The 27,164-nt window shown below is 37.6% G+C and overlaps 1 protein-coding gene and 1 long non-coding RNA gene across 7 annotated transcripts in view; both read right to left on the reverse strand.

Moving 5' to 3' along the window:
- VTI1A (vesicle transport through interaction with t-SNAREs 1A) overlaps positions 1 to 27,164 on the reverse strand; it is a 266,673-nt gene that overhangs the window by 226,803 nt on the left and 12,706 nt on the right. The window lies entirely within an intron of this gene.
- On the reverse strand, positions 365 to 27,147 carry LOC125182392 (uncharacterized). Its single transcript, XR_007162002.2, has 2 exons — positions 13,024 to 27,147; positions 365 to 1,276 (listed from the first exon to the last, which is right to left on the reverse strand). It is a non-coding gene; the product is annotated as an uncharacterized lncRNA (long non-coding RNA).

The raw sequence follows: 27,164 nt of genomic DNA on the forward strand, positions 1-27,164 counted from the left end.
TGAGGGAAACAACTGCCTTTAATTTCTGCATTGCAATTTTTGCAGTGTTATTTTCTTATAAAAAAAAAAAAGAAAAGGACCACATTGCCCCTATGGTATTCTATGGTATTTCAACACAGGGGAAGAGTTAAAAACCTCAGGAGGTCTAAAAAAAATATAAATATATACTTATATAATCTGACTTCTACATGTTTGCAAAAGGAAGATTTTTTCCAAACAAATTATTTTACGTCAACCTGTGTCCTTGTTATACTGGCTACATAAGATTCTTGCCCCATATTTAATCCCAGTCATCACATGACCAAGGTAAGGAAATGCAAATCTGCATCAGAGTTTGATTCAGTTTGCTGAATGCAGTTGAGAATTCTTTAAAAAAAAAGTTAATTGCTGCCTCTTTGCTTAAGTGCTCCTCGGCGTTGGCAATTTAATAATCTTCACTCAGTATATTTCAGTGGTTATGTACTGGCCGCATAGGTTCCTCAACCTTTAAATAGAATGACATAGCACTTTCCCTGGTTGATTCTCAAAAGGTTGTTCTATGGTAAGGCTGGTCCTTCTGCAGAAGCATATGGTATTGTCTTCTATTATCTCAAAAAACAGAAATCCTGATAAACAGTGTGCCCTCTTCAAAGATAAAGGACTGTTCTTGCAAAGCATCTTGGTTATGCTTCTCAGAAGCCAGGATTTTTTTTGCCACTTCTATGTTTTCTCCAGTTAGGACTGGAGATCAACATCTGCTTTTTTCTATGCCTCTTCACCAGTTTTTTTTTTTGTTTTTTCCCCTTTTCAATCATCTGAAGCATCTTTTTGAGATGGCTTCTGAACTTGTTAAGACCTTCAAATAAATTTCAGGTGCCCCATTACCATGTTTTATTCAAAACAGTTCTATAGTCAAGAGACTTCTCACATCACATGCATGAAACAAAACCAGTCTTCACCACAGTATATTAACAACTCTTTTTTTTTGGTTTGTTTTAAAGCACATTCAAGATATAAATGACGTTATAAGAGGATGGAAAATGGAGTCTTCTATAAAGTAATGGCATTAATATTTTCTATAAGCTATTTAGCCCTAGGAGAGCATCCTCAATCTTCACAACAGAACTCAAGATTGTCATTTTTCCATTTGGGGTTATACAGAAAGATGTCACACTGTAAGGCAACTGGCACTCCAACTTGTATTTCCAGGTTTATAAATGCAAAACACGCCATTCTTCTGGTACAGGGCATGAAAGAAGGCCTTGACTACGCATTCACTGCCTGGAATTGTTTCATTCTGAGGAAACAGAACAAAAGAAAGAGCAGTAGAACACTAAGGGCCCAGAGCTCAACCTCTATCTTAATTAAATAATTTGCATATAAATAGTATAAATATAAGGCATTAGTAAAATAATTAATAGCTACAAAAATGGTGAAACCTGGCATTGCACAAAATACAGAATAGCCTTGTCACTTTCAAATTTACTTTTCAAAATATATATAGGTGATAAATAGGTTTCATTGAGCCTAGAGTTCAACAGCAGTTGCAAAGACTCAGCATCTTAGCCTCAGCCCTAATACAGCACAATCAAGATGCTTTTTGTTGAATACTACCATGATTACCCTAAGCAAATCTTGAGTTATTTTACATGTCTTACAGGGGTATGCATAAATGTAAGATGGTCTCCTTCCCCATTCCACTCTTTCCCTTTGCTCTCCAAATCCTACATACATTTTCAGAAATTACCGTGATACCCATCAGAAAGATGTGATGCTAACCCTCGCCCCTGCTTGTATTGGAGAGTATCATTTCTGCAAGGCCACATCAGAGAACAAGTCTAGAAAGGGAACTGTGTATCTGAAGAGCAAAATGAAAGGCACCATACACAATACAGGCAATATACCTGCACAGTTATACACCTACTTCATTCTAGTTCTGCTTACCAAAAAGAAAAAGTAAAACTAATTTAATTTTAAATGACTATTTCATTACTTCCTGTGATACTAATAAGACATTAATAAGGCAGTGCAACATTTTTTCATGGTATTATAATTAGTTTAAAATTGTTCTTGTGACAGTGATTATTTGCTGTTCAATCAATACCTATGTGATTTGCAATTAAGACATGAATTTAAAAAAATACATCCCTCCCTAATACGTCTTTAGATTAAAAGCAGTGGAAGAATATATCTGCTGTATTGGATAGAAGATATACAATATACACAAGCGCTCAGCTACCTATTTCCTGTGGTCATTGTCTTCTCATATAAGAAGGAAATCTTCCCTCGTATAAGAGGGAAATCTTTTGGTGGAGGAGCGTATAAGGGAAATGGGAAGAGATTGACCAGTTCATTACTTTTTGAAAAATGAACGCAAAAAAAAGTGACTTCTCTGCCATGATAAAATTTAATAAAACATACCTCTCCAAATTTAAAAGTTCCTTCTAATGGGACTTGATTTGGGGAAAATATCAAACTTTTCTCACTGCACAGTGACAGCATTCCTATCATATTTTCCTAGTGAATGAGCAGGGAGTATATGAACACCAGCTATGCGGTAGCATTAATAAGCTCTTTGACACAACAATTAACAGAGAAACATGGCTTGAAGTCTAGAGATCAAGTACTTTGTTTTTAACTTTTTATATCATTATTAGGAGCATAACTTTGGAAAATAAAATATTGGCTTGTTTTAAAACAAGCCAAACACTGTTTTTGCATAAAAGTGGTATCTCCAAAGTGGCTTTTTTCTTCACGAAACAAGCTGATGTGAAGGTCAGACACTGAAGTTCTTTGGGGAGAGGACATCTTTCTGCCTTTGAAGCACCTGCTGCAGCACGACCACCAAGCCTAAGAGAGTTATTTGAGCTCTACTGACTTACAAGTACCACAGAAATATTGCACAACACTGTTTCTTATTAATAATAGAGCCAAGAGGAAGATACTAGACTTACTGTGCAGTTACATAGTAATATTAAAAAAAAAAAACACAAACAAGAACAACAAACAGTCTGAGTGAACTGTTACACTCAATAGTTGACTAAATATTACTTCAGACAAAAATAAAGTAGTACTTCTGACACAGCACTTTCAAACAACTTAGATACAGAGAAAAACAGAATTATCCCAATGGGTAGTATGGATTCTCAACTTGTTCATAATATTTAATGGCATGCAGATGAGACTTTATACAACACTTAAGAAGTGTGCATCTCTTTCTTTAACTGGGGTTCTCTGTTCAAACTTCCGCACTCAAGTTAAAAACAAATCTAAGGAATTCTCTCAACACAAACTTTTCATTTCCTGGAAGTTTAATAGTTGCTTGCTGTATGTATTTTAAGTGCTACTTTTTAAAAACAACGTTCATATGGTAACAGTCTGGTCCCCAGCTGGATGATTGATGTATAACAAATATATGACAAAAGTTCAGCCTAATATTTGCATTACCTTTCAGTGGTCATATAAACTGAAAATGAAAAAACTTCAAATTTCTTCCATTTACAGAGCATTTCTTGAGAATGTTCCTACAAAGTGAATACGACAAACATGGAAACAGATGAAATTTGTTTGTATCCACAATAATTATTTGCAGTGTCGTACCCACTGAAGTTATACTATTTCTAGAACTAGTCATCACTCCAGAACAGAAGAAGTTTTATGTATTTTCTGTACAGGATGAATCTAAATATATGCATCTATCAACTTGTGCTATGATCCCACGTTTTTAGTCTGGAATAATGACCCCTACTTCTCCAAGCAAAAAATTCTCTGTTCCCAGAGTCAGAAAGTCCAGACACATCCGTTGTTTATAACTCCCCTGGGTACAAACCTACAAAGGGGACGGCATCCTCCTCTATGTCACATGTGGTCAGGATATAGCGCCGATTGGCCATACTAATTGAGATCAAAGGTCTATCAGGTCTAACGTGCAGCATGTAGTAAGAACCAGTATTAGCTGCCCAGGGAAGTAGTAAAAGTAAATGACATCTGCTCGGTATACTCTCCTCACTCACTGTCACCTTCTGAGGGTCTACTTATCAGGCAGTTCTCAGCTTTGATGCTCTCTCTTTTTTTTTTTTTTTTTTTTAAAAGAAAACCAAAGATATTTTGTCCTTGAATTTACAAATATTTCTTCAAACTAAGTCATCTTCTGGCTTCTACAATATTCTGCAGCAACGACTTCCAAAGTCTAATAAGACCTTGTGTGGAGAAACTCTCTCTTGCTTTGTAATATCTTACTCAATAAATTCATTTGATGACACCTGATATATATTATGAACAACAGTGAATTCTCTATATACTTCTCTTTAATTTTCATATCCCTTCCAGGTGCCTCTTTTCCTAGCTGAAAAACTTCTGTCCATTACCCAGTTCCTTGCACTGAGTTGCTCCAGAGCTTTCAATACTAAAACTATTTTCCAGTTTTATTACACTTCGGGGGAACAGCAAATAGTAATCACACACAGAACTGAAGTCATACACATATGCAAGTAGAGGGATGATTTCTCAGTCTCTTATATTCCCAGTGATTGCTTAATTCTGATGTGCTTTTCTGGTAACTACTGACTCTAGACTTCATATTATATATTTATTATTATTATTTTTAACCAAACCATAACACTTCTCTACTCTGTGAATAAAATGTCATAATTGTTTTTCTCCCAGATGTATGACTTTATAATTATCAACACTGAGCTTCATCTATGAATTCAACACTCAATCACTTAGTACCCCAAGATACTTCTGAAACAATTCATTAAGCTTTCCCTTTTACCACCTTGCATATTTCAGTATCACCAGTAACTGTCACCTAGCTCCTCTTTGTATTAAGACCATCTACAAATACAACAAGAATGGGAAGCTGTGGGGCTCCACTGATGTGCTTCCTCCACTGTGAATATTGATCATTTCTTCTTATCCTTTATTACCTATTTGTTGACCTGGTCCACGGAAGTGCTCTCTCATACGCCACAACAATTTAATTTTTTGAAGAACATTTGTTGAATAAAAATCTTCTCCAAACACACTAAACTTGTTAATTTTGCTTAATTAAAGAGAGGTTCAAAGTTACATACATCAAGAAAAATGCAATGGAGTGAATTAATTAAATGAAGGGTATGATGTGCAGCTGTATCTTCTAGACACCGAGTAGTATTTATTTCCCTGAATATATCCTTAGAAATTCCTTCTCACCCTCTAAACAGATTTGAGACACATAGCTTCAAGATCTGTTGTGTGAATGCATACAATTTTTAATTTATTTAGTTTAAAGAGAACCTTTGCTGACACCTAGCAGATAAATGATTAATTGCACTTCTTAACATCTTTATGGAAGCCCTACAGGAGATATTTTTGAGCCTAAAGTGATATACATAGAAAACCCACACATATTTGCAAGTAAACAAAAGTGCAAGTTACAACCATAATGATGTATTTCCTAAAATGATTTTCTTTGGGTACAGACATCCTCATCTGTTGTATAATTCCAAACATCTGCTCAGATCTAAGTAGATAATAGCCTTAAGACAAAAATAAATAAATAAACGCAGAGAACCCCATATAACTTCAGAGCCCTGATTACTAAACCGGAGGTATTACTGTGAACTGTACTAGAGAAGCACATCTCTCTACCCACAAAATAATAGTGTCCGATGACATAAGATGAAACAAATTAAACCGAGTGAAGGAATCTGTTAATATGGACCAAACCAACAGTCTCATTTGCTACAATGTCAGTTATTAAGCAGTTTTTACCGCTGCTCCTTCCCAAGCTCCACAAGGAATCAGGAACAGCTCCAAAGGATAAGGCTGCTCATGGCAGAATCACACCTTTTCTCTCAGCTTCAGGCCTGGCCCTGACACTTTTTGCCACCACAGGCCTTAACTTCAGTTCAGATCTCACACTTTCACTCCCCTAGAGCAATGAGCAGTAGAGACCCAGCCATCTCCAAGCAAAATATTCATGGAAAAATGAGAAACACACCATTTACTCATTTGCATCCCACTTCCTTATTCTTACCATTTTCTGAGATTAGGAACAAACATAGCTGACTCACCGTCTGCAGCAGCTCTCCTCATTTTTTCTTCCTCTGATCTTTAACTCCTGAGCCCCAACTGTGATAACTAATTCTCATTCTGGTGATACAGCCCCAGGTTGGAAACACCACTTCAGACTCAGGAATCTCAGTCACAATTGAGAAAGACTGGGACAGTGTACGAGTAGTATCAATACACATCCGCTTTACCATTGCACTCTTCCCCAGTGATCTCTTACTCACAGAGAAAGAACATGAAGATACACAGTTTTTTGGTCCAGCCTAATGCAGCCGTTCTTATGGTTGTTGGGGATATACCACTGCCCTCAAACTACTACGTCAAGCGTTTGATAGATATTTCAAACATGATGTACTGCTGCACTGACTTGCTAAGATATTCCAGCTCTCTGAACTTCATCAATACATTGCTATAGGAAAATTTGACAAGAACGATACTTCACTAATGGGGCCATGGGTATATAATACCTCTATAATACTATTTTCAATATTCTAAATAATTTTATATAATTCTCTAAGTGTATCTTTCTGTTGGCTATGATTCCAATTCCACTTCAATCTTCTCATCAATCTAACCTGCATCATGTTAAAATAGGAGAATTTATCCCTTTTTGGAAAAATGGAGTAAGATTTTTTTTTTTCCCCCAGTAAGAGTTGTGTATGGACAAACAACTTGTGAAATTGCAGTCATCTTGAATCAAGCCCCAGAAAATCATCACTTTGCAAAGACTTTGCAAGATCTAGAAAATTAATTCTAGAAGTTCATGAATTCCTCATTCTTTGTAACTTACAACACTTCAAAACCTTCGATGCAACTTCTGCCCCTTCCTCCAATGACTTCAGAATTAACTCTGCTACAAGTTTCCATTTTTATTACTTTAGCTGGTAGGTCCATAGACCCGAAAAGCCTCTGGATATATTGGTTGCTCAACCATACTGGAACATCATAGGAAAGAAAATATGTAAGGGACATTGCCCAAATGGCAAGTGACTCTGAATTCATGGCTGTTCAAATGCTGCCTTGCTAAGACTGAAACATGTTTCTTGAGACAAGACCTTGTCAAAGGATGAAATTTCAAAAGCACTTACATAATCTAAAAAAAAAAAAAAAAGTCCTCCTGAACCACAAAATAAGGTACTCATCTTCCCTGGAGATTCAATGAATCTTCCTTTTACAGGTTACCCATAGGAATTTGAAAATCCCACCTGAAAAGACTTAAGACTAGGATTTTTAAGAGAAGTCTAAGCTGCTCAGCTCTGGAAGCCACTGAGGATTGAGCACTGACTTCTTCAGGGTCCTTTCTGAAAAATATCAACCTATATCTTTTAAGCTTCCACAGGTAAAAGCTTACAGAAGCTACAAATGGAGGCTTGACAATGGGGAAAAAAGAAGACAAAGATGGCAATGGCAGTAGTCAGAGGTAATGCTTTAGCATCTTCCTACAGACCTAGTGAGAAAGCAGCTTTTGATAACGGCCTCAGAGGCAGCTCAGTCTCCTGCACTGGGGCATGAAGCAGCTGCAGCATGGACTGACAAAGGAGGAAACAGAACAGGAGGAATAAGATGAAGAAAAGGAGATAGCGAAAGCAGACTAGCACCTAATTATGTCCTTGGTGAAAGAGAAACTCAGGAAAATATCAAGATGAAAAGAGTTTTGAATCAGCACCCTCACCTAAATGCAAAGAAGGGATAGGAAGCTAATAAATGTTGTCTTACCAACCTACAGCAGTAGCTCCCTTCCCTTGGACTCTCACGTGATAATTAGGTGAAGGAGAACCAAACTGAAAGATCCAATGCTTGGCTTCCTTCAAGCTTAATTTCACCATGCAATAGATACAACAAGTATAATCACAACACTGCAGATTTGGTATACTCTTGTACCATGGTTTTCCTGAAACCTGATTTTCCAAGTTGCATGCACATCCAGCTAGGTTATACAAAACAACTACTCCACTTGCTATACCACTGCATTCATTTGTACCTAAAGAAAGCATCACAGAGCAAAAACTATACATTAAGATACTAAGATATCACTTTGAGATATTTTCTCTAAAGCGATCACTAAGATTCTGATTTATAATGCTAACTGGTCCACAGAAATTGTAGAAAAACCTTTCGCTTTAAAGAGGAAGACATAATATGAAGGATAGTTTCAAAGAAGCAGATCCAAAGCCACGACATTCCACATTTCTTGCCATCCTTATTTGAAAACATTTTTGTCTGAACTGTAGGTGAATTCATTTTGTTGAGTCAAAAGCTTGGTAAACCTATTAATTATTTTGGGTTCACAAAATAAAAGTCATAAACTTTGCTGCTGCCTGTAATTTCATCTATTTCCTGCCACTCCTCACCATACTCCAGAAGCAATACAAGGACAAAATTAAATAAAATGTGTTTATATATTAAATAGTCTTATATTATATATAGTTTTAACCACCCCACAGCTGCCACAAGCCAAGTTGGCATCAGTGTATTCCATATATAGAATAATATTGTATGTGCATCCACAGACACATAAAGGAGCATATAACCGGGTCTTGCACAAACTTTGGGCAAGTTTGTAAAATGCAGGAAGCAATAAAGTAATAAGCAGTTTGGCTGAGGAATCAAAGACACTTTGAGTAAAGGCAGTTCAATACAATTTCTATTTACTTTGTAACATTATTGGAGCCTACAGTTATATAGCAGGTATATTGACATATCCTAAATTTTCCTTCTCAATCTTTCACATTTTGTTCTTTTTTTTTTTTTAAAAACAAAAAGACATTTTGCTCCATTTTACATCTTATTTCACTTTGACCCTTAGTTACTGTCTCCAGATGGAACACAAGCCTAATAAAACCACAGAACAAGACCATTATTTAACCTTAGCCTTCGTTCCCAAAGTTGGAACTTTTGGAACAAGCCCCCTGTTGGCAGACCATGACGTTGATCAGCCCAAAGAACTCACTTGTTACTGCGATAAAACCGCGATGAACAAATGTCATGACACACATTCACAGGAGAGTGACAACGTAGGCTTGGGAATGAGCCTTCCTTACGGGATCAAGCAGAAAGAAATCGGGCCAGAATGAAAAGCTCTGACTTGGCCACAAACACCTGAAAGAACAGCTAAGGGCACCAGATGCCACTTTGCTTTTCCGATGCATGTTCTTGGCCTCCAAGTTCTGTCCACTGTGGAAGTCTTCAAAGAAAAACTACCTGCCTTAGACCTCACATGTAAGGAAGAAAAACACGTTTCAGATGTGCATTGATTACATTCAAGCGTCTCTAAGCATCAACATATTTCTTCTCAAACACTTTCCTACAGTTTGCCAACCCATTATGATCTGAGCAATAAGATCCATCCGCTGTCCACTTGAGCATCCACTCGAAGGGCCAACGCCGCTGTCAAACCTCGCCAGACTTTCTGCCAAGTTTGCTACCAGCACGGGGGGAGCTCCGTGCTCTGTAATGAGGAGGGAGCAATGGTAAGAGGGACAACTGTCTCCTTTTAACAATCTTGTTTCTAGCTGAGGAGGTGGAAGTCTGAGCAGCTTTCCTTCCACTCCCAGCCATCTGTTATAAAACATAATAAAGGACAGTTCTGCATCAGCAATTACCATTGATGAAACCAAAGTGCTCTGCCGCAATCTCTAAAACAGGATGCCTAATTTTATCAGTCTACAGAGGAACTTACTCTTTCTCAGAACTACGGACTCAGAGCAATCTGCATTCCTCAGTTCAGCCCCCCCCCCCCCCCCCCCCCCCCAACCTTTTCCCCAATGTGCAGCATGTTTTGTGCCAGTGATCTCCACTGATTTTAACACTGTTATTTATGTTCGGGGGGGAGAGGGGAAAGCTGACCTCATGAAGCATCTTACCGGGAAAGCCTAGATGTCAGAGGGCACTAGTACAAATACCACAAAAATAAAACTATGGAAAATAAAACAGAGAAAAAAAAATCCACAACCTAAAACACAATAGAAACAACACTTTGTGTTCCTATTTTAAGTGCCTCTCTCAATGCTATATGCATAGCAGCTAAAGGCAAGCTGGAAACCAGCCAGGTCCTGGCTGCCAGCAAAAATTTTGTCACCTCCTTTGAACATCTGAAGTATGTTTACCCAATAGATTTCATTAAATTACACTTCCATTAGGAAGCATACAATGTTGATACTCATCTCAAAGATAAAAGGGATCGCTAAGAGGCATGTCATCCTGCTCCCCAGCTGATTGCTATTTCTGGGCCAATCAAGGAAAGGAGCCAGAACAATACTTAGTTAAAAAAATGCAGCATCTCCCCAAGGACTACATACTAAGAGACTGCAGCTCCATTATCAAAATGAGCATATCATTAATGACAATACACATACAGTGCGTTATTTTAATACAACTCATACACAACAAACAAGCTGTATTTGGGTCATTAGCTGAATTTGTAAAGCAGTATTTCCAAGGGTTAGAAACTCCTTATCAAGATAGGAAGTTATAGGCTGGGGGTGGGGGGGGAACAAATATTTCATATGATCCCAAAATACAGTGAATAGAATAACACTGTGTGGTTTGAAGTGCATTGTAGTAGCTAACAGAACAATAGGCTATTCAAGCATAAGTTCCCATTTTAAAGCAAAGCAGAAGTAATTTAAAACACCAGGCAGTGTTTTACTAAATATCTGAGGGATAATGAAAGCAAAATGTAGTTTATACTGCATGCATCACCTTTTAAATTATTATTACAGTACAGTTAAAAAAAAGGCAAAAAAGGGACTCAAAGCAAATGTTAGAAACATTAAAACAATTTATAGAAAAAACACGCTGATTTTGAGGCTAGACACTAGGAAGGGAATGACACAAGAGACTCAAATTCACAAGTCTGCTAGGACTGTTCAGCTGTTATCCTACAGGAGGCTGAGCCTCTCCTAGTGGAGAGGAGGAGATATCTTTGTCTCTAAGCATTGGTGTTAGATGTAGGATGTTTACTGTGCTTCCTAATCTCCAATTCACATAACAGCAACAAAGGCACGAGGACAAAACCAAAACCATACTAATTAAAAACTGAAGAAATAGGAAAGGGCTGGGAGGGGATAGCTCTCCACAGCCAGGCTCTGCCCAGTCCTTTTGCAGCAATCTGTGATTATTAATCTCTAAAAACACTCCTTGCTCAATATTCTGCAATCTAGACTTCAGCCAATCTCTTTCAACATGCAGAACACCTTTCGGTTTAGCCATATTTGACATATCATATGAACTCCAATTATCCATCTTTTTGCAATTAATCATCTCACAATTACATTTCCTGCACTTATAAGCATCCAGCTGGGAACTGAGTTTTAATCTAGGAAATAATAAAAAAAAAAAAAAAGAAAGATTCAGGTTTCTAACAAATTACTTCTAATTAACCAGAACCTTTTCTAGTCATTCCAACCTAAAGACGCCTACAGCAAATGAAAGAATTTATTGTTTGCATTCCTAATGATATTTTAAAATTTCATTTCAATTTCCCCAATGAGTAACTTTCAGGAAATTCACTGCATTTATATTTACTTAAACAAACATGCTGTTAAGAGGGAAACACACAACAACAACTATCCCAAGGGAAGAAAAAGAGAGCTGGTATTATTACACTGAGCAGAAAAGCTGCTAAATAAAAATAAGGAACCAGCATGGAAATTTCCAGAAGGATGCTGTAGTTATCCCGCCCAGACCCTGAAGAGTTATGGGGAATCTCAGAACTGTGTTCCCAAATAACGGTTTAGAAATAAAAGGTGCATATTTTTTTCAGAACAAAACATTCAGTTCTGCTGATGCAAGGCGGCAATTTATAGACAATATAAAGGAAGTGGATTAAATGAACCCACCTAGTTAGATAACTCAGGAAACTCAGTCAGTGGTGGTTAAAGAGCACATGAAAGAGCTTTGTCCCACAACTTTCCCTGAGTTCCCCAGGGAAAGATTTGGAATAAGACCCACGCAAAACACGCTTACTGCCCAATTGGGAGCTGCTTAGTATCACAGGGAGGTAACATAAGGTAAGTATCAAATATAACAGTTTCATTTACATTAAGTCTTATCAATTTTCTCCAACTGCTTTAAAAAGTCAATGCAACCATCTGACAGAATATGATTGTTGCAAAGTAGAGTATACCTTTCATGTTCTTTGGACAGTCAAATACCAGAGGGTTTTCTGTCAATTACGCAGTATCACAGATGTACATCCCAAATCTGTCCATCTAACTTACAAAAAGAAAACACTATACAGCAGAAAAATGTCTTGTGAACTACCCTTAAGTAATACATAATATATAAGTCAGTCTAACTGCAGAAATATTTCTCCTCAAAAGGCTGGTGTTCATTAATACGCTACCAAAGTTTCCACAACACAAAATAGGACTGCATTAATTGGCTGATTGATTCAATACGAAGTTAGAGTAGTTAATTATTCTGGAAAGGAGTTATTTTTAATACACCTGAAGCCTTCCAAATCTATTAAATTTTATATGCCTTCACCAGCTTCCCATTACTTTGAGTTTCCTTAACTTCCTCTGTAGGCACTCAGAGAACACCAAAACTGTTGGTGTAGTTTTGTTTTTCTTTATAACTCAGAGGGCCAACTGTGACCGTAGACATCCTTTAACTCATTTAAAACAAAGGAAAAACAAACAAACAAAAAAACGTTAGTAACTTCCTCCCCCACTAGTAAGATGTATCAAGTTCTAATCCTTGCCACAGCAGCAACAGCTTTAACTCCAACAGCTCCGTGTCACGAGGCAATTAACACCAACCTGCACGTCCAAGCTTCTCCTTAACTTCTCTGTCTCACATGCACACACACAGAGTACAGGGCATTCAACAAGGTGCAAGGAAAGGGTGAATCATCCTCACTGAGACTCACAGATACATCTTTAGCTCTTTTCAATATTTAGCCAATATTCGAAGCACTCTGAATCCCTCGCTCCTGAGAGCTGGGTGCAACTTCCCAAGATATCTACCAGAGCAAATCCAACCTACCAGCTCTTTTCCAGTAGCGATAAAGGAAGACCCACATGAAGAAGCAGCACGAACATTATGGAAAAGTTCATCTCAGTTGTGAAATCACCAAAAGACAGAACAAAAACCTGTTACATAGAGAGGGCAGTGTGAAGTGCAGCAAGATTTTCTTCCTCAAACCCCTCACCAGCCTGAAACGTGAAATTGGGAGACAGCTGAGACAGGTTACAGACTTCAGTGGGAACTCTGCTCGCAGCTGTGAGGATTCAAGTTATCACTGCCATGCTGGTAGCAGTGCATCTTTCAGCGTATCCTCTAAGTCAGCGCTACAGAATCCCACCAGAGGCCCCTGACACAAAAGGCCACGTACTGCTCGCCCAGACGCTAGACAAGGGGTAGGCGAGCCTAGGTGTGTGGTATAAAAACATTACTCAAACGGTTTGGATCAGGCAGTTTTAGGACTCAGAAAGACAGAGGACAGAGAGCTTAGAGGTCACTTGAGACACCTGGCCCAGCTGCATGGCTCCCAGCACCAGCAGGTTCAGGTCAGTAATTTATCAGGGCACGGGGTCTACAGCTGAGCAGGGCCAAACCATGGGAGCTGCAGACATCCTACCGCATTGCTGGGGCAGGGACTGATGGCCTCAGGGTTGAAATGGGGCCCTGGGCCACCAGCAGGACCTTCCTGGGGTTGAAATGGTGTCCTGGGGGTAGGCCACCTGGGGCCGTGAAGGGTTATTGGTGTGCGCTGGGTCCTGACACCTAAAGCTGTGGCTAACCTTAGCATGGCGCGATCCTAACCGTGGCTCGCAGAGGTTGCCCAAAGAGTCAAACAGACAACACACAGTGGTTTTACGTCACCACCGAGGAGACCGGGGACACGCAGGTTAGAAATATTTTGCATACGAAGCAACCCTGATCCGGGTTAAAGGCAAGGCCACGTGTCTGTTGTAATAATAAACTGCTCTAACATTTTAAAAATAGTTTTACTGTTTTACTGCCCTGGAGTCACCCTTACAATCCCTGAACCATTGGCAAGTCAGCAATGAACAGGTGATGTAACAGCGAGATTCAGAAGATACCAGACGAACATGAAAAATAAAAAGAATTAGAAAAAACAGCCCTCTCAGCTGCAGTCATTTAAGTAGGAACACCACAGAGAAAAGCTCTTAAGTGCAAATCTTTCTTATTGCAGCGTTACTTTCAGTGGCACATGAAACGGCAATGATAACAGGCTCAAAAAAAAACTTTGAAAATAAAGTTAAAAGATACATGTAACTTAAAACTAACATCTTTTCCTACACAGAAAGGTTAAATTGTGGGGTTGACATTTGCATTTGTTACGTTGTCAACGTTTCCTGCCTATCAGCCTATGTACAAACAATATCTAAAGATGTCATCTACATATTTATACCAAAGGAGTTTATGAACAAGACCTGTCAGTATATTTTAACACCTTTCCAAAACGTCAGCTTTCATCAGGTATAAACACAACATGTTTAATTTATTAGTTTGGTTTAATATAAAAAGTTGACAATCATATGTCACCATAACTATTGATAAGGTAAATAAGGACTACGAAAACGTCAAAAAGTTATTAAAATGTTTCTCAGCTTCCTGAATCAAATTGGGCTTATTGGCTTTTCTCTGCCAATAAGTGCATCACGCATTTTTCTCCACATGGCTATTTTTTTAAGTGATGTGTCCAACAGTGAAGTTTACAGACAGATCATAATTCTTGGAGAATGTGAAATTCATTTTGACTGTTTTGGGCAGGGGAGAGGGTTTTGTTTTACATTAAAAACAAATCAAGAACAACAAAAACAAAACAACAAAACAAAACAAACAAAAACAAACAAAAAAAAAACCACCACAAACTTGTTCACCTGTATTTAAACATAAACCAAAGATTTCTTCTTCTGAAGTGATCTACAGTATATGAAGCCTGCACACAAGAAGGCACAAGAAACTTTCAGTACAGCTCCACAGTTCAGCAAGGCAACACATTTATTTCCACTTCCCACGGCAGGCATTTGATTCAATTGCCTCGGGAGGAATGCTACTGTCATGTTCCCCCTTTTTTGTTTATAATGTCAGAAGAACAACCTTCTCTCACTTCTTTCTAGATACTGCCCTCAAAAATGTAACAGAGGGCAGCCTGGTCAGATTTCAACAATTTCCCACCACCACCACACAGCCAAACAACTCATCGGTGAGGCATCCCAGCCAGATTGTCACAGCTTACAATACAGGAAAAAAAAAATCGTATTTATCTGAAAACAAGGATAAACTCCATTGCATAGATTAGTTCAAACACCCAAGCCAAACCTGTGCCAAATTTCACCAAATGCTACAAAAGAGATTAAAGAGGCTGGGGGGTACAGAGAGTGGGCTGGTAATTGACAGTTTATCTCCTTGCTAGAAACAGGACACGTATTTCTTTAGCAAGTAGATAACCAAGCTGATACTATGATTTGGTAATATGGACATTGAGGACTATTGCATGCCATAGTCTCTTAACTATTCCATTAAACTTACAAGGCAGAGAAAAGGACAATGATTTCTAAGAATACGCCACACTTGCTGAACATAGTTTTCAATACTTGATTTTGATTTCCTACTGCTTAGATAACAAGAATTTCACTAATTCATGTCACTTTTGCATCAAAATCAAAATGGTAGTGAGTAAAGCTGGGGACTTAGATCTGGAATATTTTAAGTATCAGCCACTAATTATTTGTTGATAGCATAAATTCAATGTTGAGGACCTTTAAAGTGCATTGGATATAATGGAAAATGAGAGGCCTTGTTTTTCTGTTCAAATGACAAGTAGGTGAAAGAATTGACACACGAACCATCATAAGTGATCTTTCCAGAGTAATTGAAATGAAAAGACAATTTCCAAAAATGAAAGCAGTCCAAACATACTAATAACCAGACTTCAGGCTGTAAGACCTTGTACCCTGGTTTCTTTTGTTTGAAATACATGAGAAGGGGAATGGAAATTTACAAAGGCCCTGAAACTTCTACAAAAGAAGGAAGGACCTTAAAAGACATTCTTGCTCCAAAATATACATCTAACTACATCAGAAAAGATAGCATCTTGGTGTTTTTCCACTACAGTTTCTCCACTGTGGAGATTTAGCTTAGTTCTTGACCAAACATCCCCACTTTACATATGGTTCAAAGCTGCCTGAAACACCAGGCTTTGGTTCTGACCCTTATTTCCCCACTGGGGCTGGAGCATGTTTGGTGCACACCCAAAAAGGAGTTTCCAGTTTGTTTTTCTCCAAAAGCAACCCTATCCATGCTCACGTGCAGTAAGTGAGGAGAACTGGGGGATTCACTTCAATATCATAGCACTGCCAAACCAAACACCCCTGTACATGAAGCCCCATGTGGGTGAGAAGGCCCCAGCTAAGAGATTTTTTAAAGATACAAATGGCTTGCAAACTGGTGCTAGATTGCAGAGAAGGAAACTCAGCCAGTGACCTTAGCAACCCAGTACTTTCTAGCTATGAATTAAAAGAGAAAACTCCTCAAGTTTGTCCCAGAAAGAGAAGCAGAAAAAGAAAAGTGAAACTGTGGTGGGAGAGGAACAAATTTTCCTTATTCTAAAGTTCATGCATTTTAAACTGAGATCTCTACAGGGCACAAATGCTGAGCCACCGATCTGCGCTGCTGAACACAGTATGTGTAGCCCATGAACGGAAAAAGGGGACCTTAATAACACGTTTGAAACTGACTCCAAGTATGGGTTGGAAGAAAGATGCAGCCCAGGTGCCTTCAACTGAAATAAAGATCTAACACGAGGACAACGTGATAGAAGGTGAGGAAAAGACAAAAGGAGCACTAAGGGTTTAAAAAGGCTAGGAAAGCGATTCAGGTTAGCAACCTCTAACTTAATCCTGACCTTTCTATAACTTTTTGTTTTGATTTAGTTGACTGAACTAACTTTGTGGGAAGCTTATACAACTGAACCGCAGAGTCTGATGTCTCCCGAAGGCTGGGCAGAAAGAAGAGGAAATCACATGGTCACGTAGGGGTACCAATAACATTGAATTACAAAACAATACACAAATGCAGTCGTTACAAATCAAATACTTTTTAAATAAAAAACTTTAAAAATTATAGTTAAGCTTACCTCTACTAGTTTTACTCACATAATAATTTTAGGTAAAGATTATTTTTTTTTAAGGATGCTAAATACTATAAAAAAATAAGTAAAACCTCTAGTTTCAAAGACAGATGTTAATAGAATAATCAATAATATTGAAACTAACCTATATTTCCTAAACAACGCAAACAAAAATAATTAAAAGAAACATATCAACATACCAACTCAGTTGTTTGCACAGTTCTTTTTATTTAATACTCATTATCATAGTGCCGAAGAGCTGTACTTGTGGATGAGAAGCGCTCTTGTGCTAGGTGCTCTACAAAACAAGCATGCCTCGGTCAAAATGCTTGCAGTTACATTTCCTAAAATACCAGCCATCCTTATAGATTTAATAAATTACTTTTCAAGTTTTGAGATAAGAGAAGTTGGTTTGGTATTAATGTCATTATTCTCTCTTACATCAAATATTAAGTACCACTTTTTTCCTGGTTGGTGATATGCCATAGCAAAGGATACAGCTGGATTGAATAATGGCTCAAAGCCCTTCTACTCATGAATCAGTGGAGAGGAAGGTGCTAACTTTATAACATAAGCGCGTTTTCTATCTAAGGTCCAACACCAAACACAGTAGGAGTCTTTCCTTTGACTTGCCAGGCTTCGCACATGAGTCCCTATTGAGCAGATCCAAAGTTTGAAATTACATTTTGGTCTTTTCCAAAGTCCTACCCAATGTGCTTCCAGGGTAAGTTGGCAAACACTATCCTTACTCATTCTAATCTTAACTTCTCTGAAAAAAAACATGTTGGACATGCCACTCAATAGGAAACATGCAGAGCCCCAGTCACACTCCCTAATATCCTTTTCTTAAGCAGCAGGCACCAAATAGTTAGCAAAAAGCTGCCTTTTTTTTTTTTTTTTCCCCTCATAAAATCCATCAGAAATGGTTAAATTGTACTCTATCGGGGGAATATTACTCTATTCTATTACTGATCCCAGAAGTCACCTCTTATATCCTTTTTTTACTATCTGCTCTTTTTATTTCTACTCTAATGCTCATTGATCAGATCTTTAAGGAGGGAAACCTCTGCAGTAATTATTAAATATTGGAAAAGGCTTATTTTCCTGGCACAGGCACTCTAACGGCAGTTTATAAAAATCGGATGAAAAGTAAGGGAGGTGCTGTACTTGATCCACCTGTTGTAAATGGAGACAAGCATTATGTTGTCAAATGTGCAACTTATTCTTAAGTAGTCTTTGCAGGGATTTCTCCTCTAAGTATGTAAGAACAGCAAGCTTAAACAGACTTTGTGGCCAAGAATCACTTTTTGTTGTGGTTTGTACAGCAGCTTGCAAAGGGAAACTGACTGTAGTTGGGACTGACTACTAAATGATTGCAGAATACAAATAAAAAGTTACCAAACAAAAGAACAGAGATATTCACACTTCTTCCATATGCTTCAGATAGTAAAGAACATTACAAGAGGAAAAAAAATGAAAATCATTCTATTCCACTTCCAGCTGCATTTTTTGCTTTATATTCATTCCCCACCAAGCCTTACGCCAGAAACAAGGCCACTCCGCTGTTGTAAAACTCCATCTCCGTGTACCTGCGCTAGCCAGTTTTAAAGAACCATAAAGTTCCTTCTGTGCTCAATGCTGTTGTGTTAAAAAGAATCAGTGCAGAGCACAAAATGGGAAGGTTTTATCTGGGAGAAAACAGTTTAACATTGCGTGTCCTGGTTATTAAATGACATTTTTAAATATTTGCAACTTGTAAATATTAAAATGTAAATATTTAAGAAGTTTCATATTTTTTTTCTGGACAAATGAAATTCTACCTACATAAGGAAATAAGATTCTATTGAACACTGAAGGCATTAGCACAAATACCTACTTTGTTCTTGGGTTAGAGTCTGGGAGAGGGTGGCAGCAAAATTTACAATTTCAGTTAAATTCAACTGTAAGTTGCAAGAAAATAACGACTGAATGAACGGATTGCATCATTCTCCCTAAATACCCCTGACACTGTGAAGTTCGTACTTAGATGTTTATACTTCACAAATGCTTTTCAATCCACTACAGTAGATTTCTTGAGAGAGAAACAAAACAAACAAAATACAAATACAAAACCAAAGCAATTTAACTTAAACGTGTTTCTATCACACTGAACTTTATGAGCCATTTTTGGAAACCCGAGATTAGCAAAATAAAACTATGTAACATGTGGCAACTTCAATTTCTTGTAAAATACACAAAAGTTAACATACAACATCACTAAAGCAGCACCCTCTAAATCATCAGAAAGAACGGGAGAATACATCTATCACTTTCTTCATTTCCCTTATTAAGAAATTTAGAATACATTTGCATTTACAGCAGTTGTTAACTGTCACAGAAGAATTTTTACTATGTATTATCATAAATCTGCTATTCTATGGTAAAGCTTTTCAGCAAAAAATAAGGTAACTAAAATATTATTTGTACTAGCTGAATATAATGAATGCCACTATTTGTAATGTTTGACAGCTGTTTGACACCCTGACATACAATATATTTGGTTATTCAAATACATTTTTTCATACTCTAATATTTGCCTATGACACAGTAGAAATTTCAACAAGCATTTAATATGTAACGATCATATAAAAATTTCCCCTTGAATTCCGATTGAGAAAATATCAAGAAGGAGAAAAAATCTCTTGAAGTTGGGTAGAAATAGCTACTTTTAACAGCACTGCCTATGTTTCAAGTTTCATTTTATGAAAGCAACAGAACCCAGCATGCAGCCAAAAATATAAAAAATAAAAAAAAATTAACCATTAGCCATTTGTTAACCAAACTAATTTTTGACATAAGACAGCTAATCAGTTACCAAGAGAAAGTTCACCATTTACCAGACTGCTACTTCACCATAAAGGAAAGCTGGTTTTGACCATGGCAATTAGTCTCCTCATGTTTCAGACACTAAATTCTATTTTCACATTAATTTTTAAAACTATGTGGCTTTAACTTAAAATAAACTGTACATCAAAAGAATGGAAAATAAACAGCCAGGAACACAATTTGACGAATTGGATTTATTTAGTTTATTTAGCTAAACAGGGTCCATTGGATCTCTTTAATAGGCTGACAGTTGCACTGGGCTGGTTAATAAAACATTCAACACAGTATCTTCAGCCAATATAGAAATGCAAATCCCACCAGAAATATTTTATTCATGAAACAGTAATTTCAGTTACTACCAAAGAAAAAAAAAAAAGAAGAAAAAAAAAAGGAAGAAAAAAAAAAAGAAACATGTAAAAAGACTTGCTTTGCAAACAAACAGTGCCATCTAGTGTCAGTCCTTGAACAAACAAACCAAGAAATCTGACGTCTATAACTAAACCTTCCAGTGTCAAAACGATACCTTATCCCTATTTTTTTCCTTTATCAGTAGCACATCTTTCCCCACTTTGTAGTCAAACACAAATTAGCCTCTCTCTAGCCAGACAAAAAAAAAAAAAAAAAAGTGAATCATGATAAGAAACTTGAGTGTAGCTCTAAACCAAAAAGTAAGCATGTTAAAATGATGGGGTTTTTGCTCAGCTTATCTGCTGATTTTTCCTGAAATCTTTATGTTTAACTCATGATAGCAACCAAATCAAAATTCTATTTATATGAGTGCAGGTGAGGCAATATGATGACAGGAGAGTGAGATATGCTCTCTGCTGCTTTATTTATCATCAAAACCGCCAGCTGCGTTCCAATTGCAGAGTCTTTATTACTGCTGCTATCAAAAGCATGACAACAACAGCTTGCTGCTTTTTACATGGCAGGTAGGGGAGTATCACTTGACTAATATCCAAAATCACTTAGAAAAAGGGTAACATTAAAGCCTTCCTCCTTCTCCCCGCCCAAAAAAGCAGAATTCACCCTCTTCTGTACATGAACTCACCTCACTCTGCAGCTGGCTATAAGTAATTTTGAGCAGATATATTGCTCCTTCCAATATTGGCAAGGAAGACCATCACTCAGATTTAATACTACTGCTTTGAGAAGTGGAAGTTCTAACGTAAGAACAAATCATGCGGTAAACAGAGAAATGATCCTTCTTTACCTGGGGAAGGTTGATGAGAGTTGGCATCCAGACATGTCTAAAGACTGCCAGGTGAGAAAGCGTGCTTACTGAAAAAGGCATGTGTTGCTATTCCAGAGCTGACATCATCCTGAATTTATATTAAATGCATTAAAACATATTTTACAGAAAGATTTCATTCTGCTGTAGACCACTTTTTGGCTTCATTTAATAAAGAAACATTTTTTTTGTGTGAAAGGAGAAAGGAAAGAAAGGCATGAATGCCTACAGTGCATTGTGAGTCAATATGCCTTTCATACATAGCCCCCAGCCAAACGCAAGAACTACCAGACTCACCGAACTGTTTTCTGAAAATGCCTTTATTTGTAACCACTGGGCCAACACTATAGTTCCACAAACTGCTTTTTCATAAAATCATGTGCATCATCTCCACCAAGATAGTCACTAAGTTGCTGAAGGACCAACAAACAACGTACCACAAAACTCGCCAGTCTCGTCCCAGCACATATACCAAGAAGGAACAACTCTGGACAGAGTCGTACAAAAGTTCCTAAGATCATCAAGGGGAAGTTGGTTGAGAGAATAATCTGGTTAAGGAATTAACTTTATAGACAATTAAAATTTGCTGCTTGGTTGACCTTATCCAGTAATATAATGTCTTCACAAATCATCTTCTGAGATGCACCTTACTGGTCAAACATGGGAGGGTTCTCTGTAAACCATACGTACAGGTATTGTATTAAAAACCCAGGAAGTAAGGTGTGCTTCACCAGTCTGGCCTCTCAGGAATCTCAGGTAAATTGATCTAACCCCTTAGGTTAATTATAAATCAAACATGTTAACTCCTGTCTTTCATGTTTTCCTCTAAGGAAAAGCATGTCATCACGAGTAAATTTCAAGCTCAAATAAAATTCCTCCCCTCTCTGCACTTCAACACAAAACTAAAAAATATTCTGAAGATGTAAATAAATGAGGGTAAGTTTTCTTCATGGAATCTAATTTATTGCATCTCTTAATCTTTCATTAAAACTCAGTTTAAACCTTGAAAGTTTATTAAAAAAAAAAAAAAAGTATTCTATCCTGCCTCAACTTTTTCCATTTAAAACAGCGGTAGTGTAAGTAATAGCAAATTGTCAAATAATGCCTCCACCTTCTTCCACCACAAACCCACCAAGGTGGGTAACACAAGTGAAAACAAATTGATAACAAACTGTAGACAACGTGGAATTTTCCTCTACAGAGAAGAAGTTAGTGCAATGTTCAGCAGCAGCCAAGTAGGCAAAGCAGCTCAAACTTGAAAGCTAAGGAAGATGCTGGTGATAAAGATGCAGGTCTCTAAATCATGTTTTGACAAGCGTCTTTCATTAAGCTTATAGCCGTATGATTATTTGTCTGGGTAGGTGACAGAACCTGAAATAAGGGCGGTGGTGTTGGCAAATACCAGCCAGCATATGACTGGCACAATTGTAGCTGTTCTTCAGGTCAGCTTCTGGACTCAGGTGGTAACTCGGAGCCCCACAAAAGACCTAGCTTTATCTAATGAAATTCCATTGCTTATCTCCTTAAATGTTTTGAAAGCTTAACAGTAACCGTCATTTTAACTATTATATTAAACAGAACCTGTGGGATTTATGCAATATGAATATGTATCTTCACTATTGACTGAACTGAAGCTAAATGCCAAAAACATATCAAATTTGTCCAGTTTCATACAGTATATTTGTGGCTTCTCCCTCTCTTTTTTGATCCTAAATTGAAGGTCAGAATTACCAAAACCAGTAGCAACTCTGAGTCTTTATCAGGAACGAGTACTGCTTCATAGACTGATAACAAATGCTACTCTCAAATCTTACCTTTGGGCTACCATGATAGAATAGAACTGGTCTTATGCCCCCTCTGTTTAATGGCCATTTTTCTTACGGAACATCCTATCCTACTTTCAGCACTGATTGTGTGGTACTCGTGTTTTATAATACATATATTACTACATAATATGGTCTTACTGTGTATTTATATTACCTATCTATTTGAATGCCTCATATGTCAACTGTGAGCTTCAGATAACCATAGATTTGCTGTTTAGATAGTTACAGTTTCAGGCAAATTCGGATAAATTCAGATCAAAGTGCATTAACAAAATCTGGACAGCCTTTTAACCACCATATATTTCCTACGTTTAAAGATCACTGGCTATTTTGGGGGTTAAAGCCTATTTGAAAAAATAAATCCATTTAGTTAAAAGGTTACAATAAAATATAGGCATTTGTTTGCATTTATAACTCACATTGTGCAGTCAGTCACCATGGACATTCTACATGTGGAACAACTGATAAAAAAAATATTTAAAAGCTTAAACTACACGATGATGCATTTGCAAGTGCAGGAAAAAAAAAAAAAAAAAAAAAAAAAAAAGCTGATCATAGGAAGCTTGGCCTGAATTTCAGAAACTCTTTAGTAGACGGTCCCAAAACTTTAATGAACCCGGAACGCCCAAGTACGTGGTCTGCAACTCCACTCGGGGCCACAAGATAGAGCTATTACCGCAGCCTCTGCAGCCCGGCAAACCTGCGCTGTGCACAAGCCCGAGAGCCACCAAAGGTTTGGGACTACACTTTTCAATACCTATCAGTACCCATGGTGCTGATATATATTACTGAAAATAAGATAATAAAATTACGGGTGAAAAAACCAACAGCACATAAGCTTTAACAAACAGTTTAATTCTGTTTTGATACATGTTAATCAGGCATAGTAAGCAATTCTGAAACTTGGCCTTTTGATATGTATACAGGTTTTTTTTTGCAAAGTACCACTTCATTCTTGGCCTCTTCTTATGCTACTCCCAAGGCATCTGCTGCTGGAACTGTGCCAGGCAGCAATTTGGTGTGACCTGGCACAGCCAAATCAGAACTGCTTGCTACATGCACGGATCCTTCCCAAGGAAGGCTGCACAGCCCAGATGCAAGTACCAGAAATGTCTAGCTTCAGCTGAGGTGTAATGCATTCATTGTTAAATTTTGCCCCTACATAATCACAGTGCTCTGGTATCCGAGTACATTTAATGACAAAATTGATCTGTCCTTTTATTCCTTACCACTGTTCCTCTCCAACAGGGAAGAACAAGATGGAGCAAGGTAGTTTTTTTCTCCTCTAATATCATTTACTGTAGATAGTTGGTAACCAGTTACCCATGTGGGATACGGTGCATGGAGTCATTGCCTCCAGACATGCCTCTGGACTGCAGACCACCGATGACTAATTGTGCGCATGACTCAAGATAACGAGGCTTAGCAATGAGGGGAAATAAATTTCTATTTGCAACTTGTTCCTACTTGATCAGAAAACTAACTAGAGACAGATTCTAAGTGATTTTTGGACTAACTTTTCAAAGCGTAGCTCAACTAAGCTCAAATCCATATTTTTCAGAATATACTTCTGGCATGGTAACTTGCATGAAACTAACCACATCATTCAAGTAAAGAGTGAACAGTGTACATACCTCACATTTACTTCTCCTAACTTTTAAATATGTTGATGTGCTGCTGTTCTCTATAACTGCTTGGGTAATGGCAAATTTGCAAGATGTTAAAGGCATACAAAGAACCACAAAAGCAGAAGTCATATTCATTATGATGAATATAAAAGTTCCAGTTCCAGATCTACATTCACTTCTTGTCTGAAATATAGAACTTGTTTTAAGAGTATATACTAATTGATGTAATTTTTGCAATTCATTTCACAGAGATTATTTCTATAAATGAAGCACACACTTCAAGATGATTGAGAAATGTCCCCTCTTCAGCACACATGTGCTTTGCACAGGAAGAAAGGCCAAGCCAAATACAATGTGATCCAGCTGAGATTCCAACCCGTTTATAAAGAACGTCACATAACTTTGCAAGCTCACATCTGCATGCCTTTTGGAAGAGCTGAGAACTTTGAGCAGCAAACCTGTAAGCTGATCCTAACCCAAAACTGCCAGTATCATTCCCAGTTAAAGATTTCCCTTCACCTATAAAAGCAAATTCATTTTAGAAACACTACGATCTGCTTTCTCTAAAGGTCTGCTAAAGCTCTTAAAAAATCTCTTACAATCAAACAGGTCACAACTCACTCAGGACAACATTCAGACAGAACACACAAAAGCACTTTAATTTCAGCAAACATTTTCAACTTCCTGCTTTCAGTGGCCCTCCAGCCAGAGCAGTTTAAAGAGTCAAAATAACATTTCCTTTCCTTCCTCCTCTTCTTCTTTGAACTCACAACTGAATCATTTTGTTATACAGTTTCCAACAAGTTGTTATTTGACTGGACAGTAAGACAAAAAGATTCTCAAACCCACACATACAAACTTAGAAGATGTGTTAGTACTTAGAAACTGGGATTATACAGGAAATTTAATCATAACAACATTCTATTTTCTATACAACTGATTTTTTTTCCAAGCACAACCATTGGCTTGTCCCCTCCTCTCCAGTATTTTGCTTCATTATTCACTCCACTTTCTTCCCTTGATCTTTTGCTGAATGCCATCCTTGGATTTGGGGACTTTTTTCCCATTCTTATAATCTGTTCCTTCCACTTTCTCATGCCATTTTTTGCTCCCTCACTCTGAGCAAATACTTACCTTCTTCCCATCACAAGTCCTAGTGTTCTGACACATTACTTCCACACGTGCTAATTTCTCCTCTTCCATAAACAGGGTCCAGTTCTGAACTCTCCCATTCCCTATTGCCTAGGAGTACAGAAGTGCCAACTCCTTTCTTGAAAAGAAAGAAATTGACCAGCAACAAATATGCTGACAGGGAATTCTATACCTGAGGAGGTAAACAGCATTCACTCCTGGACTAGAAATTGCTCTCTTCTGGAAGCCACTGTTTACCCAATAAGACCAGATACACTTCCTACAGGGGAACAGCATGAAATCATCTAAAATTTTGATGTAAGTCTTTTTATCCTAACATTCCTTAAACTTTACAGAATTGCAGACATCTTCCTGTTAATACATCTTTGTGCAACTCTTCAACTTGGCAGAAGCACAGAGGAGTGACAGTCAGCTGGATTTCCTGGCTGCAGGTACAAACATTGACTCCCCTCCCCTGTAGGGATAAACTGCTGCCAGCAACCAGAGAAAATTCACAGTTCTCTAGTGAATGGAAAATATTGCCAACAGTTATTTCTTTCTCCCCACCCTGGAGGAACTGAGCTGCTGCCAACTAACAAAGCATTTTCCTACACTTTGCAATCCCTTTGAACTTTTTCAGGACTTTAGAGGAAACGGTTTTGTCTCTATGTAAATCTATTCAGTGCAAATCCTAGTCACAAAAAAGGACTGATAATTGTAGCAGAAAACCCTAGACAAGGGAATCTTGTTAGTTTGTGTCCATTACTTGAAAAATGTAGTATTTATAACACATTTTTCCAAAAGCAAGAAGTATCTAGGTGCAATGGAAAAGAAATAACAGAGACTAAGAAATGAAATGCATAGGAGATAAACTATGTTCAAAAATTCAATGGATTGGAGATTACACCGCTTTTCACGTTACTGCCCGTATTGCAACAAGCTGAATTAAATGAATTGTTATTTACCTTGAAGAGTACACTTATGTTACATTTTAAGTATTAAATTCCACACATTCTACCAATCTTTCCTTGAGAAATAAGGCTACAAGCTGTTATTCCAACAGCATAAACAGTCTCAATGTTTAATGTCACAGAAATAAATCAGATCTGGGACAAAGGGGCAGAAGGCTACCAACTGGAGTTGAGAATGCTACAAAAAGAAAAGCTTCTCTTCCCCAGTTAAGTTTTCATCTGACCACAAATACAGAAAAAAAAAACCTGCAGAACATCTCACTCACACTAATCAAAAACACCCACTCAGTTGCCTGAATAACTGCAATATTACATTAAAAAAATATCTCATGGACACCATCTTATTTTAACATGTGATATGTTAAAAACTCA

Source organism: Anser cygnoides, chromosome 7, assembly GCF_040182565.1.
Source record: "Anser cygnoides isolate HZ-2024a breed goose chromosome 7, Taihu_goose_T2T_genome, whole genome shotgun sequence".
NCBI lineage: Eukaryota > Metazoa > Chordata > Aves > Anseriformes > Anatidae > Anser > Anser cygnoides.